Genomic DNA, 13,920 nt, shown 5'->3' on the forward strand with positions numbered 1-13,920 from the left:
GGAGGATATCAGGGGATCGTAGGGACAAGGTAAGTTTCACTACTGGGTAACCCGGAGTGTGGCTCAGGGTTACCGCTTTTGGTACTGAAAATAACCCCAAGCCAAACTCGGGATTACCGCCAGTAAGGTTAATGTTCACTAACTATCAAAAAGTACTCAAATGAAATCAAGCCAGTTACTGTTACAGTTAATGAAGAATCCATCCTGCTTCCCCTCTGCCCTAGAAGGGAATAGTGACCAGACAGCAAAAGGAGTCCCATCATCTGCCCCATCCAAAATCTAGTATAAATAGACCCCAATCCCAGAGGACCATTGTGAAGCTGCACAGTCTGCACACATCCTATGTTCCCCTTTTGTTATACAGTGGTTACACCTAATAATAAGCTGGCTTTTTTTATGTCTATCATCTGTTTTTTTCATATTTTACTTTGTCAGTGCATTTCACATCACATTGCACCATCATATCAGTTCCTGTCTCCACGTGCAGAAGTTACAGTCCCCTTCATTTGATCAAATGAATCCCCTTCAATATGATCAAAAAACAATAATCCACCGGCATTTGTATTAAATGAAAACATAGCATTATCAAGGAAGCCATACAAACACACCGAGAATGTAAAATCCATGTGCAGATACAGTTCTGAAAGTACAAGGCAATCTACCACTGCTAGATACTAGTGCTAAACAAAGCATCGCTATTTTGCCCTATGGAGAAATATTTACTATGTGTTGACTGTTTCATCCTAGATATGACTTATTGGTGCTTGATGGGGTTTTTCTATGAGACCAATAAACCAGACACAGTTGTTGATTTGAAAATTACCACTATGTACCCACTGTCCTATATAAAAGATTTTCTTTTGCCTTTTACAGTAAGCATGTTGGAAAATGGAACTGCAGTTAAGCAATATGAATACAGAATTTTGTAGATGAAAGTACTTTCCCTGTGGCAAAATGTGACAGATGCTGCTCAACCAACTCTGATATCTTACAACACAATACTCATGTATTGTGAATTATTTAGAAATAGAAAATGTTCTGGCTGATGTGCCTGTATTTTAAAATTGCCTAGTTTAATGTTGTAGGCATGCTAAAATTTTAAACTTTTCCTGTTGTTATTTAGTGATGCTTCTATTACTGCGTAATGAGAAACTAACATATAGTTTTAATAACTATTCAGTTCAAAAGATTATTGAAAAATGTACTTGAAAGGTTTACGCAATTTTAACATTGTTCATGTTTAACACTGTTAAAACATTGTTTGTGACAATACCTCTAGCTTGCAGCTTTACTACATTCGCTACAACAAAATTAGCTTCTGAGTAAGCCACCTACACTGTACAGTATATTGTATTAGATGGATAAGGGATTTTCCTTGCCATTACCTAGGCACTGTGTCATTTAGTGTTAGTGTCATAAATCATTGGTTTTAGCTTGTCTATAAGGGTTAAGGTTAGTGTTTAAGGGGTAGAATGTTATGTGTTGGGAAAGTTAGATTTTGTGTGTTTCCAGTTAAGTTAAGGGTTGAGTACTGAAGGAATTTAAGTGTTTCAGCGAACAAGAATAGGCATTTATAATAACATCAGTATCATATCATAGACTAAAAAAAATGTATATTAATCTTCAAGAGTCAGTGTTAAATATATATACTATTATCTAACAAATGACAAATATAAATCAAATATAATGTATTGAAGTATTGCCAATAGACACAAACACAATAGAAATTAACTATAAGTGCCTGTCAAGATGGTATATAACACCTACCAAAGCACATAATTATAACCAAAGAAATTGTCGCTCTGTTGGAGAGGTTGTAGGATGAGAGGAACAATAACACATATATGGGGGGAATGTCCAAAAATAAATACATTTTGGCAGGAAATGATACAACAGATTCAGGAAATTATGGGAGTGAGCATGCTTAAAAACACTGAAATGTATCTATTCCATAATACCAATTTTACAATAAAGCAATATAAGAAAATGGTGACACCTCACTTAATAAACACAGCTAAATATCTGATCCCAAAATATTGGCAAGCACCAGAGAGCTCAACGTTAAGAGAATGGATTAAAAGGGTAGAAATTACTTACAACATGGAAGATCTGTATCTTTATGGAGAAGACAGAATAGAAAAATTTGTAAATACCTGGAAAAGTTGGATAGAGTTTATAACCACAAAGAGATACTCTGGGCTAATGAGAGCCTGAAATAAGAGAGGCAGAGGGAACGGAGGAAGAAAAATTATAACATAGGTTAAAGGAGAAGAGGGGTTGAGGGAGAAGGGAAGACGGGAGAGGGGAAATGGTAATTTTATGAAGGAGATTTTTTTAACAAAGTATACATATTTTGTAATTTGTATTATGTATAATGTGAAACATAATAAAATGTAAATAAAAAAATAATAAAATATCCATGCTTCCAATATATTGTGTACAGTGAAAACATATCCATTCTTTAGTATCTCTACAAATATGCCACTCAATATGGTTCTCCACCTAATGGAAAAACACTAACCAGGAGGATTGACGTCCAAATTATAGCTAGGTCTTTCTGCACCATGCATGCGTAAAGTGTTCCGCTGTGGGAAAGGGCTTGCCCAATCAACCTGTGTAGGCAAAATTGGAAACTTAGAGAGCTCAGAACAAGCCTGGGCAGGGACTAAGAGGTAGAGATCTACCTGAACAACAGGAAAAAAAATAAAAGATCTCTGGGGTTCGGAGCCCCTTCTTTAAAAGAAATCACCTAGCAAGGCCTAACTAAATAGTAAGGAAAACCTAGAAAAGCATAATAAACCAAATATTCACGGTGTTTGGTGTAAGCGCAATTGGAAAGGTGAGGTGAATAATTATGGTGTTAGATGATCATTCTGCTGCACTCTAGTTTTTCCTTTTTTAATTTTACATGGCCCTTAGCTATTTTACTGACATTAGGAGTGCTGGATGATACTGGATATATGAAGTTGTATAGTGTAACCTAAAAGCCTTTATGTGCCTAAATGATTGATGGTGTGGTAAAGTGCATTATCTTAAGGGCAAGGTGTGGTGCACATGGAGGATAGAATACACTAATATAGTTGTGTGCACACTTTTTGTAATGTGATTTTTATTCTTTAGTTAGACTTTACTACTTTAAAGATATATTACGCTTTTGTAGTAATTTTTCTTTTTGAAAGAAAACACTGTTTGAGGACGCCATTTTAAAGGAGTCTGAATAACTAACATACTGTATGATTGATGCAAGATCCTAATGAGGGTAAGAGTGGATATCTCAGCCAGGAGGGGTGGTGTCTAGGGATGATCTAACAGTTCGGGTCGACCATCAGTTCGACCCGAACATTGGGTGTTCGAAATTCGGCCGAATTCCGAACTTTTTGCGGTAAAAGTTCGGAATTCGGCCACCAGAACCGTCCAAAATGCAATGAGACAGGAACTGGGCTTTAAAAGCTCGTGATTGGCCCAGAAACATCAGTAAAAGCCAATTAGAGTGCCCAGGGGGTCCAGAGGCCAATCAGGAGTGAATATGCCCCCCATACGCCCCCAGTATATAACATAGCCCCACCAAAACTCTAGCACTGTAATAGAGAGGCTGTGGAATAGAGTGGAAGCATTTCTGTTACTCCTGCTGCTCCAGTGTCATTTTGCAATTATTAGTGTGAGGAAAGGGATATGCAGTTTAGTTAGGGTACTATATACCACTATAGTTAGATTCAATAATCTAGTTTTTGTAGGGAAAGTTTTAAGTGTCAGGGTGACTGTAGTGTAGTTTAGGGTGAACTGACTCTGCTATGCCAGGGTGACCGAACTCTTCCATGTCAGGATGACCGTAGTGTAGTATGTAGTTTAGGGTGAACTGACTCTGCTATGCCAGGGTGACCGAACTCTTCCATGTCAGGGTGATCGTAGTGTAGTTTAGGGTGAACTGACTCTGCTATGCCAGGGTGACCGAACTCTTCCATGTCAGGGTGACCGTAGTGTAGTATGTAGTTTAGGGTGAACTGACTCTGCTATGCCAGGGTGACCGAACTCTTCCATGTCAGGGTGACCGTAGTGTAGTTTAGGGTGAACTGACTCTGCTATGCCAGGGTGACCGAAATCTTCCATGTAAGGGTGACCGTAGTGTAGTATGTAGTTTAGGGTGAACTGACTCTGCTATGCCAGGGTGACCGAACTCTTCCATGTCAGGGTGACTGTAATGTAGTATGTAGTTTAGGGTGAACTGACTCTGCTATGCCAGGGTGACCGAACTCTTCCATGTCAGGGTGACTGTAGTGTAGTATGTAGTTTAGGGTGAACTGACTCTGCTATGCCAGGGTGACCGAACTCTTCCATGTCAGGGTGACCGTAGTGTAGTTTAGGGTGAACTGACTCTGCTATGCCAGGGTGACCGAACTCTTCCATGTCAGGGTGACCGTAGTGTAGTATGTAGTTTAGGGTGAACTGACTCTGCTATGCCAGGGTGACCGAACTCTTCCATGTCAGGGTGACCGTAGTGTAGTTTAGGGTGAACTGACTCTGCTATGCCAGGGTGACCGAAATCTTCCATGTAAGGGTGACCGTAGTGTAGTATGTAGTTTAGGGTGAACTGACTCTGCTATGCCAGGGTGACCGAACTCTTCCATGTCAGGGTGACTGTAGTGTAGTATGTAGTTTAGGGTGAACTGACTCTGCTATGCCAGGGTGACCGAACTCTTCCATGTCAGGGTGACTGTAGTGTAGTATGTAGTTTAGGGTGAACTGACTCTGCTATGCCAGGGTGACCGAACTCTTCCATGTCAGGGTGACCGTAGTGTAGTTTAGGGTGAACTGACTCTGGTATGCCAGGGTGACCGAACTCTTCCATGTCAGGGTGACCGTAGTGTAGTATGTAGTTTAGGGTGAACTGACTCTGCTATGCCAGGGTGACCGAACGCTTCCATGTCAGGGTGACCGTAGTGTAGTTTAGGGTGAACTGACTCTGCTATGCCAGGGTGACCGAAATCTTCCATGTAAGGGTGACCGTAGTGTAGTATGTAGTTTAGGGTGAACTGACTCTGCTATGCCAGGGTGACCGAACTCTTCCATGTCAGGGTGACTGTAGTGTAGTATGTAGTTTAGGGTGAACTGACTCTGCTATGCCAGGGTGACCGAACTCTTCCATGTCAGGGTGACTGTAGTGTAGTATGTAGTTTAGGGTGAACTGACTCTGCTATGCCAGGGTGACCGAACTCTTCCATGTCAGGGTGACCGTAGTGTAGTTTAGGGTGAACTTTCAATTTAAAATGTGATGATTGATATTGGCGCTACCTTACAGTGTATAAAATTATAAGTGAAATTAATAAAACACACAAATATCAGAGTGTCACCAATTAATAGTGAGTGAACTCCTAAAAGAAATTAATAAGTAAACAATGTGTTTATTAAAAATTCCAAATAAAAAACAACAACTAATATAGTGATATGTGTACAAAATAAACATATACAATGGTGGTGAACGTGAAAAAAGTTTTCACGTTCACCACCATTGTATATGTTTATTTTGTACACATATCATTATATTAGTTGTTGTTTTTTATTTGGAATTTTTAATAAACACATTGTTTACTTATTAATTTCTTTTAGGAGTTCACTCACTATTAATTGGTGACACTCTGATATTTGTGTGTTTTATTAATTTCACTTATAATTTTATACACTGTAAGGTAGAGCCAAAATCAATCATCACATTTTAAATTGCACTCTCACCCTTGCGCTCAAGGGTTGATTGGTGGCAGCTTACATCTTCCATTCACACCCCCCCTCATATAATTTTAGTCCATAGCGCTGGTCATCTTTCTTTACTATTTAGGGTGAACTGACTCTGCTATGCCAGGGTGACCGAAGTCTTCCATGTCAGGGTGACCGTAGTGTAGTACGTAGTTTAGGGTGTACTGACTCTGCTATGCCAGGGTGACTCCACTATGCAGATTCTGGGTTAGGGGTATAGGTTAGGGGTATATATATATATATATATATATATATATATATATATATATATATATATATATATATATATATATATATGTACATATACACACACACACACATATATATATATACAGTATATATATATATATATATATATATATATATATATATATATTCATTTATATATATATATTCATTTATATATATATATATATATATATATTGTGAGGGATTAGCTCGGTGGTAGGCGTGGATGACCCCTTGGGGGGTGCGTTTTCACAAGAAGATAGCCGAGAAATGCTTGCAAACAACAGTTTGGTTTATTAATGCATTTTTCTTCACCAGACTGCAAGCGTCAAAACCAGCAAAATAAAATAAAAGACAAAATAAATCCTTGCCTCTGTGGGCGGCTACCTTCTCACACTGGAACCTACCTAAGAGTCTGTCCCCAACCTACTGTTGGGCAGACTTTCTTATCCTACAGCGGATACTCAACAGTCCATGTTTTATCTCTTCACACAGCACATGTTCATTTAACAGGTCCCTTTACTCTTCACACTCTTCACATTGAACACAGTTCATTTAACAGGTCCCTTTACTCTTCACAATGAGAATGTCCCCTGGCTTGTCTCTCCACATGGCAAACATTCCTTTATTTCTTCCACATAGAAATAGTTTGTTTTCTCACCTTTGAGAAGTCTTCACAACTGGTTAATTTCCCCTTCACACAGGAAATGTCCATTGGTTTCTTTTCACCTAGAAACGATCCAAGACCTCACTTCAAGTAGTCTTCACCCTTGTTACCCTCCTCAGCTTCACATCGCTTTAGGAGGTCTTCCCCATGCTCACACAGCTTTCAGGGGGCACACGTCTGTCTGTCCTCCTCTCCCAGCCCACACGGCGACAGGAGGCAGCAGTCCTTCTCCCAGGCTTCCTCAGCGTCGGGAGGCACACATCTGTCTGTCCTCCTCTCCCAGCCCACACGGCGACAGGAGGCAGCAATCAATAGGACCTCCTTTGGACAAATTATAGAGGCCTTCATTTCCTCATTCTGAACAGCTGAAGTCTGTTCAACTTCCTGCTGGCTAGCTCTGTAGCCAACACCCTATAGTAATTGGTGAACTTTCTAAATCAGGTGGAAATGTATCTCCTGCCTGTGACTGCATTCCCAGATTTACCTGACTTCCTGTCACAATATATATATATATATATATATGTATACACATATACATATACATATATATACATATACATATACATACACATACACACACATATATGTATATATATATATATATATATATATATATATATACCCCTATACAGAAGTTCAGATGTCATGCCTGCCTCCAAAGACGCCCAAAAAACTCCCAATAAACGCCTGAAACAAAAACGCCCAGGTGTGAAAGGAGGGTAACACCATCCCTGCGCTACTGAAATTCAAAGAAAAATAATCTGTTTCTTTTTTCTGGTTCTGGACATGCTACAAAGCTGAAACTTCACAGGTACACTTTTTAGACCCCCCCCCCCCCTCCGACACTAAATCCAAGGAAATCTCATTTTTTTTTTCAATAATTTTTTCAATAATTGTCTCTCTATCAAAAACGACAATTTTTAAGAACTTTTTTTTTGTGTGATTCATAGTCCCTGGGGCATGACCCAGAACCCTAGGCACTTTTTAGGGGCATTTATTGGGTTTTAGGGCTTCAAAATTGTGTTTTTTTGATTCCAGAAGTTCGGCTCCCATTGATTTCAATGGGGTTCTGTAATCCGAACCACACATTCGGGAAATTCGGGTGTTCTGGCCGAACCCAACTTTTCAAAAGTTCGATCATCCCTAGTTGTGTCAAGGCCTATCATGTGGCGAAGATGCATGATGTTTAATTTGCAACACTTTTTACTACTTTTTACGTGAGCACAATAATATGTTTTATTGTGTTTCAAAATTTTTTGAACATACTACACTTGGGTCAGAGTGGAGAGTGGTAGGCAGCATAGTGCTCTATGGAGGTCAGAGGGGGGAGCTGCCTCAGATATTAGTTGCTAGCCAGTCCTAGCAACCAATCGCCAGCTTTTTATTATGAACTCTGTCAGTTCCTGCCTTCCACCCAGCACTATGCTATCTCCATATCTCTGCTCTGCTATACACACCCTGGCAGGTAGGAAGTGCTACCTACACAGCCCTGTGTGCAGAAGGGGGGCACAGATGACAATACAGTGGGGGGGGGATTGTGATGAGAAACAGAGGAATCTGATTTAGGGGATGAGGAGGCAGAGGACACTGCTTTCAGAGGGCAGAGGACACTTTTTGGGGGGCAGAGCATACTGTTTTGGGGGGTAGAGGTCACTACTGTGAGTGAAGTGGGGCAGAGGACACTGCTATGGGGGGCAAAGGACACTACAGTGGGGGGTGATGTGAAGAGGCAGAGGACACAACAGTGGGGGGTACAGAACCCTACAGTGGGGGGGGGGGTGATGTGAAGGGGCAGAATACACTGCATTTGTGGGGTACAGAACACTACTATGGGGGGATGGGGCAGGGACAACAGCTACACTGCTATGGGGGGTAGAGGATACTTCTATGGGGAGGCTGAGGGGCAGAGGACATTACTGCAATAGGTGATGTGAAGGGGCCAGAGTGACACACTGTGTCATCTTTTTATTGGGGGCCTGGTAGTTTTTTGTTACATGCCATGGCTATACGTGGTATTGTGCCCTAAAACACATTCTGCTACTTCTTCTGAGTAAGGGGATACCACACATGTGAGACATTTTTGGAGCCTAGCCATGTATGATGGTTTAAAATCCAATGAGCACCTTCAGGTGCCCCATGTATTAATGGTGCAAACAGCAAGGTGGGCTTGCTGTTTGCACCATCAATTTATGGGGTCGTCCAATAATGGTTTGCTGTATCATTCTGGTATCTAGCCTGGAACAATTTTCTTCCACCCTTGCTCAAACCAATTCGACATTGAATATGTTAAATATCACAATCTTGTGCTTACACACTCTATAATCCTAAAGAAACCTATGAGGGCTGGTTTTTCCCCCATGGGTCAGTAGAACCATACCACATGGGGTCACCCACTGATTGCATTGCCACATTTGATCTGGCATAATTGAGCATTATATTTGGCAGACATATTTTTTTTTTTTTTGTGATGAGACAATTTTCCTTTTCGCTATTTACATCTGTTCAAGACAGGTTGGAGCTCATAAGGAAGTGGGAACCCAGTGAAATGTGTTGACCTTGTTTCTCGAGTTTGATCAATAACTGTGCATGCTGGCAGTGGATGATGACTGCTGGTACTAATATGCAAACAGCTTCATGGAATATGTGATTTTATATACGTTTTATTGGTAGAAATAACATTTGCACTTTTATAACATTTATGAATCTTTGTGTGTTCACTGGAAGGGTATTTAAAGTTCAACTTTTTTTTTAGATATATTTTTGAAAGAAAACAGTCCAGGGTTTCATACAACACATGGTGAGTATTTTGCAGATCTAATTTTTTTCACAAGGTTTTGAAAAATGAAAAAGAAAATAAAAAATGTATTTTTGCTTTCTTTTTTCATTTTCAAAAAACTTGTGTCAACAAATGAGATCTGAAAAGTAATTGCCATGCCTCTTAGCAAAAACCTTGGAGTGTCTACTTTCTAAAAAGGTGTCAGGTACTATCCTGGCATTTTAGCGCCTCTAAAACTATGATAGTGAGGAACCTAACCTCTTTAGAGACCCTTCTTGTGCAGAATTGTGTGGACCCCTATACTGGGACATACTGTACCCTAGACTAAGAGTTCACTATGGTGTGGTAGCGATAGAAGCAGTTCTTGATACAAAGGCTAGGTTGGTCAGGACAGGAGGGACAAAAAAACTGTGTGTCAGGCCTTATTCCTCGTTTACCATGACACAACATCGTTTTTGAGGTGATCCTTGTGTTGGGGTAGGATGGAAGACATCTGGAAAATGCCTCTCATATGGTAGGTTGGAAGACATCTGAAAAATGCCGCTCATGCAGACAGCTAACTGCATCAGGATGTAGGTGTAGAAAAAGCTACCAAGCATGTTCTAATTTAAATCGAATTTAAATCAACACTCAAAGATAGTGTGAATCACAAACAATGGTATGTAAAAACTGACTGTAAAAAAAATCAATGGGTTGCTGCATGCATCTAATGGCGTTCAACCAATTAATAAAGTATGAATAAAAATATAAATGCTGCTCTACCGATTCATATAAGTATGCTACCACATTTTAAAAAAAGTGTATCACAACTGATAAATAAATCAGATAAGTGTGAAAAATAATAACTACTAAATAAATACAAAAATATATAGTCCAAAATTGTTAAAGCATTTTGACATGGTGACAGTTCATATAAGGAGAATAATTGTGACCTTCAACTTCAAAAAATCTTCCAAATCTTCTTCCCAATCACTACCGTGCTCTCAGTGCCCTCACCTTAATAGTGTAATGCAGTGGTCCCCAACCTCCGGGTCGCGGACCGGTACTGGTCCGTGGATCAAATGGTACCGGGCGGCCCAAGGAACATTAAATTATTTCCATTTTATTTACTGTGGTGTATTTCTCTTGGGTTTGTGCGACTTTCCATGGACGAGAGGTTAACCGGGGGCTGAGAGAAGTCCCCTAAAGCCTCACCAATACTGCGCATGCACAAAATATCGTGATATTGGGGCAGTTTTAGGTGATGTCTGGAGCTGAGCGGCTGCAAGCGGCAGTGGCGTTGTAGCTTTCGTAAAGAGAAGGTGTGTATCGATCTTCTCTCTGTTCACCGGTAAGCAACACACTTCGGGTGTCATTGTCTCCTATTACCCCCAGATGGAACCATCTCGTTGCAAAGAAACAAGCTCAGGGTTCTCATTGATTTAGCGTTCTAGTGAGTTAAAATGTTAAATCACTTTATATTCATTTTTTGGTGTAACTGTATATTATTTTGAAGGCATGTAAAACAATCTAAAATATAAACAATCAACATCTCCCCCCTCAGAGGGCTGCGGTAAAATTATCAAACGGTGACCGTTCCGCAGCGATAAAAAGGTTGGGGAGCACTGGTGTAATGTATACACATGTGTAATATAATATCCAGCTTGCTTTTCTCACATCAGAGTTTCATTCCGGGATCCTTGTTGCACCTGTAATATGGCCTCCCACTCACTTAGATGTTCCACCTCAGTATTGAGTTTGTGGTCCCTTTAAGAGCATTTAGCCCATGCACTGTTGGATGCTCATATACCATGTGGGGACAAAGACGATGGCCCAATAGTGTAATATTTATAAAATTAGCTTTATTTAACTATAAAATACTGCTAACATTTATAAAAAATCAACAAGCACATGTAAAGAATATCCAAAAGGGGTGTACCAAACACAATCTCTCAAAACACGTTTCCAAATATCACAATAAAAATCCATCTCTGTTACAATTTTGGGGCATTTAAACTTTTAAAAGACACTGGCGAGGGAGCAACAAAACCAGAGCACTCAGCTTGTCATCATCATGACTTCGTCCAGGGATTGGCTGTACAGCACAGCAACCTCCATTTTATTGGAACAAATATGCAAATAGTTAACCCCCATTCCTGGACAAAGTCGTGAGGACAAAACATGTTGGTACGTGGCTGTACGGCAACCAGAAGTGATGCATCACGGTCAACCGAAAGTGAAGTTTAGGCAGAGATGAGCAGTCGGGTGAGACTTAGCCTGTGAGGCTTATTGTCCATTGGGACCTGCAATGTGATGCTAATGCTACCTAGTACAAAGTGTTTTTTTGTGGATCATATGTGAGTGGAATGTAAGATGTTTTGGTTTTTTAAAAAAGTGTTTCAACGTTATTGCACTATTCAAGCTCTCCTTTCTCTTCCCCTGTATGAGATTTCATTCTGTGTGCATTATCTAGGGACTGCTGGTAATGGATTGATTAGGCTAAAGGGTTGAACAGCGCATTTGTCGAACATGAGAGTGTGAGGTCAAGCTATTTGGTGAGTGCACACCTGATGGGGAAATGGTGGCACGCTTTTATGTGGTGTGGTGTGAAGATTTTATGATTCAATCAAAGAAGATTTTTGTTGAATTTTAATACGCACAGAAAACACCCACAGCAGGGGGAATCTGACAGTTGGGGGTGATCAGTGTGGCGGGGGGGGGGGGGGAGAGGTGAAAAGTTAGAAGGACCAATCTCTATATATGGCCCTCTGCAGCAGTTTAAAGCTGCTTCTCCTCCCACAGCTGTCAGTGGTTCATGGAGAGCCATATCGGGAGATTGGTTCTTGTATTTGCCCCCACCCCCCATGCTGCACTGATTTCCCCATACTGTCAGATTCCCCCTGCTCTCCTGGCTCCCCTGTGTGCTCTGCTTGTTTTCCTCATACCCCACAGTTTTTCCGGCTTCCTTCCTCTCCTCTCAATTGGGCTTCTACCGAGGATGGGAGTAGAGAAAGGGATGGGTAAAAATGTAATTTGCTGGCCTCTTACTTTTCTAAATGAACAAAATAAGTGATCGATACAGATCGGTACTCACTGTATTCATTTATAACTGAAGCATAGTAAACTGTGTTTACTATGCTTCAGTTTGTGAATGAACAGGAGCCTCTATCTCCTGTTCATTCGTCTGCAGTGCAGCCGAGGCTACAGAGAAAGGGACTGGGGGAATGTATCCTCAGTCCCTTTCTATGTCTCAAAACTGAGACTGCAGGGGTATGTTTAGACCCCTGACATTTTACCAAAAAACCCAACAGGGCTGTTATAAAAATGTAAAAAATATTAAGAAATGAAATTGAAAAACTTAAAAAAAAAAAAAGAAAAAAGAAAATGATAAAAATAAAAAACTACTGACACTGTCCACTGCTCTACTGGCACCGTCCACTACCCTACTGACACTTTCCATTGCAAAGGCAAAAAATATACAACAAATAATAAAAAAAATACAAAATGTAAAAATAAATAGTTTAAAACTAAACTGTTCAAATTACATTTATGGGTAAACATATTATAGGAGATTTTCTATAAATACGCGTTCTCTTTGATTAAAAGGAGTTAAAAACAGGTTCCTTCTATAGAAACATCACACCCAAAGTGGCACTACAATCCAATGGTGTTCTGATTAGCTAGTGTTTCATAGAACCTGGATTATGTGTGTCCTGAACATAAGGTCAGAGAGAAGAATTTTCTTGGGGACTATATCTTTTCACAGCTTAAATAAAGGTCTTCACCATTTCAAGCATTGCTATTTTTCCCCAGCATGTGACTGCAATTGGTTGTAATCTTCTAAACAAATCCATAATCTGTGGGATGATCTTTAATTAGTGATTGCTTTGCACCTTGTTAGTTGTAGTTAGTGTTGGCATCCTGTAATTTAGTAGTATTGTATAAACCTATCTAATTTATTTTAATTACTTGCTGGATTTGTTCTTTCATCCTCTTAATTTTAATTACCAACTGGTTTACAAATTGGTGTGTTTCTTTTACATGGTAAAAAAAACACAGTGCTATCCCATTTTCCATTTATGTCCAACAAAAAAAAAGTTACTCAGAAAAGATTCTGCTTATCAATTGGCACACAATATCCCAAAGACAAAGGGGAAAAAAAAAAACATAAAAAGAATGATATCACTATGAATATCATTCAGAGCAATACCCACACAACTCCCAAATGGAATGCTGGAAAAGCAATTTATTTTTATAGTGGTCTACTAGTCCCTTACATAACTATTATGGCAACCTGCAATGTAGTTTCCATTCAGCCCTTTGGCACTATTGTCAGTCATGTCTCACTCGGCTCATTATCTAATGGTGCTGTGACTGAATTGCTGTCATACAAAACATGTTTCATTTTGAAATACACTCAACAAAGGTTTTTCGATTCAACAAAAGTTATAGCAAATGTGATACAGACATTTCAGAGTTTGTGGAATAAGATGGACAAACAGAATCAAACACTCGTAGAAAA

This window comes from Pelophylax lessonae (genome assembly GCF_965119305.1).
Source record: "Pelophylax lessonae genome assembly, chromosome: 5".
NCBI classification, from domain to species: domain Eukaryota; kingdom Metazoa; phylum Chordata; class Amphibia; order Anura; family Ranidae; genus Pelophylax; species Pelophylax lessonae.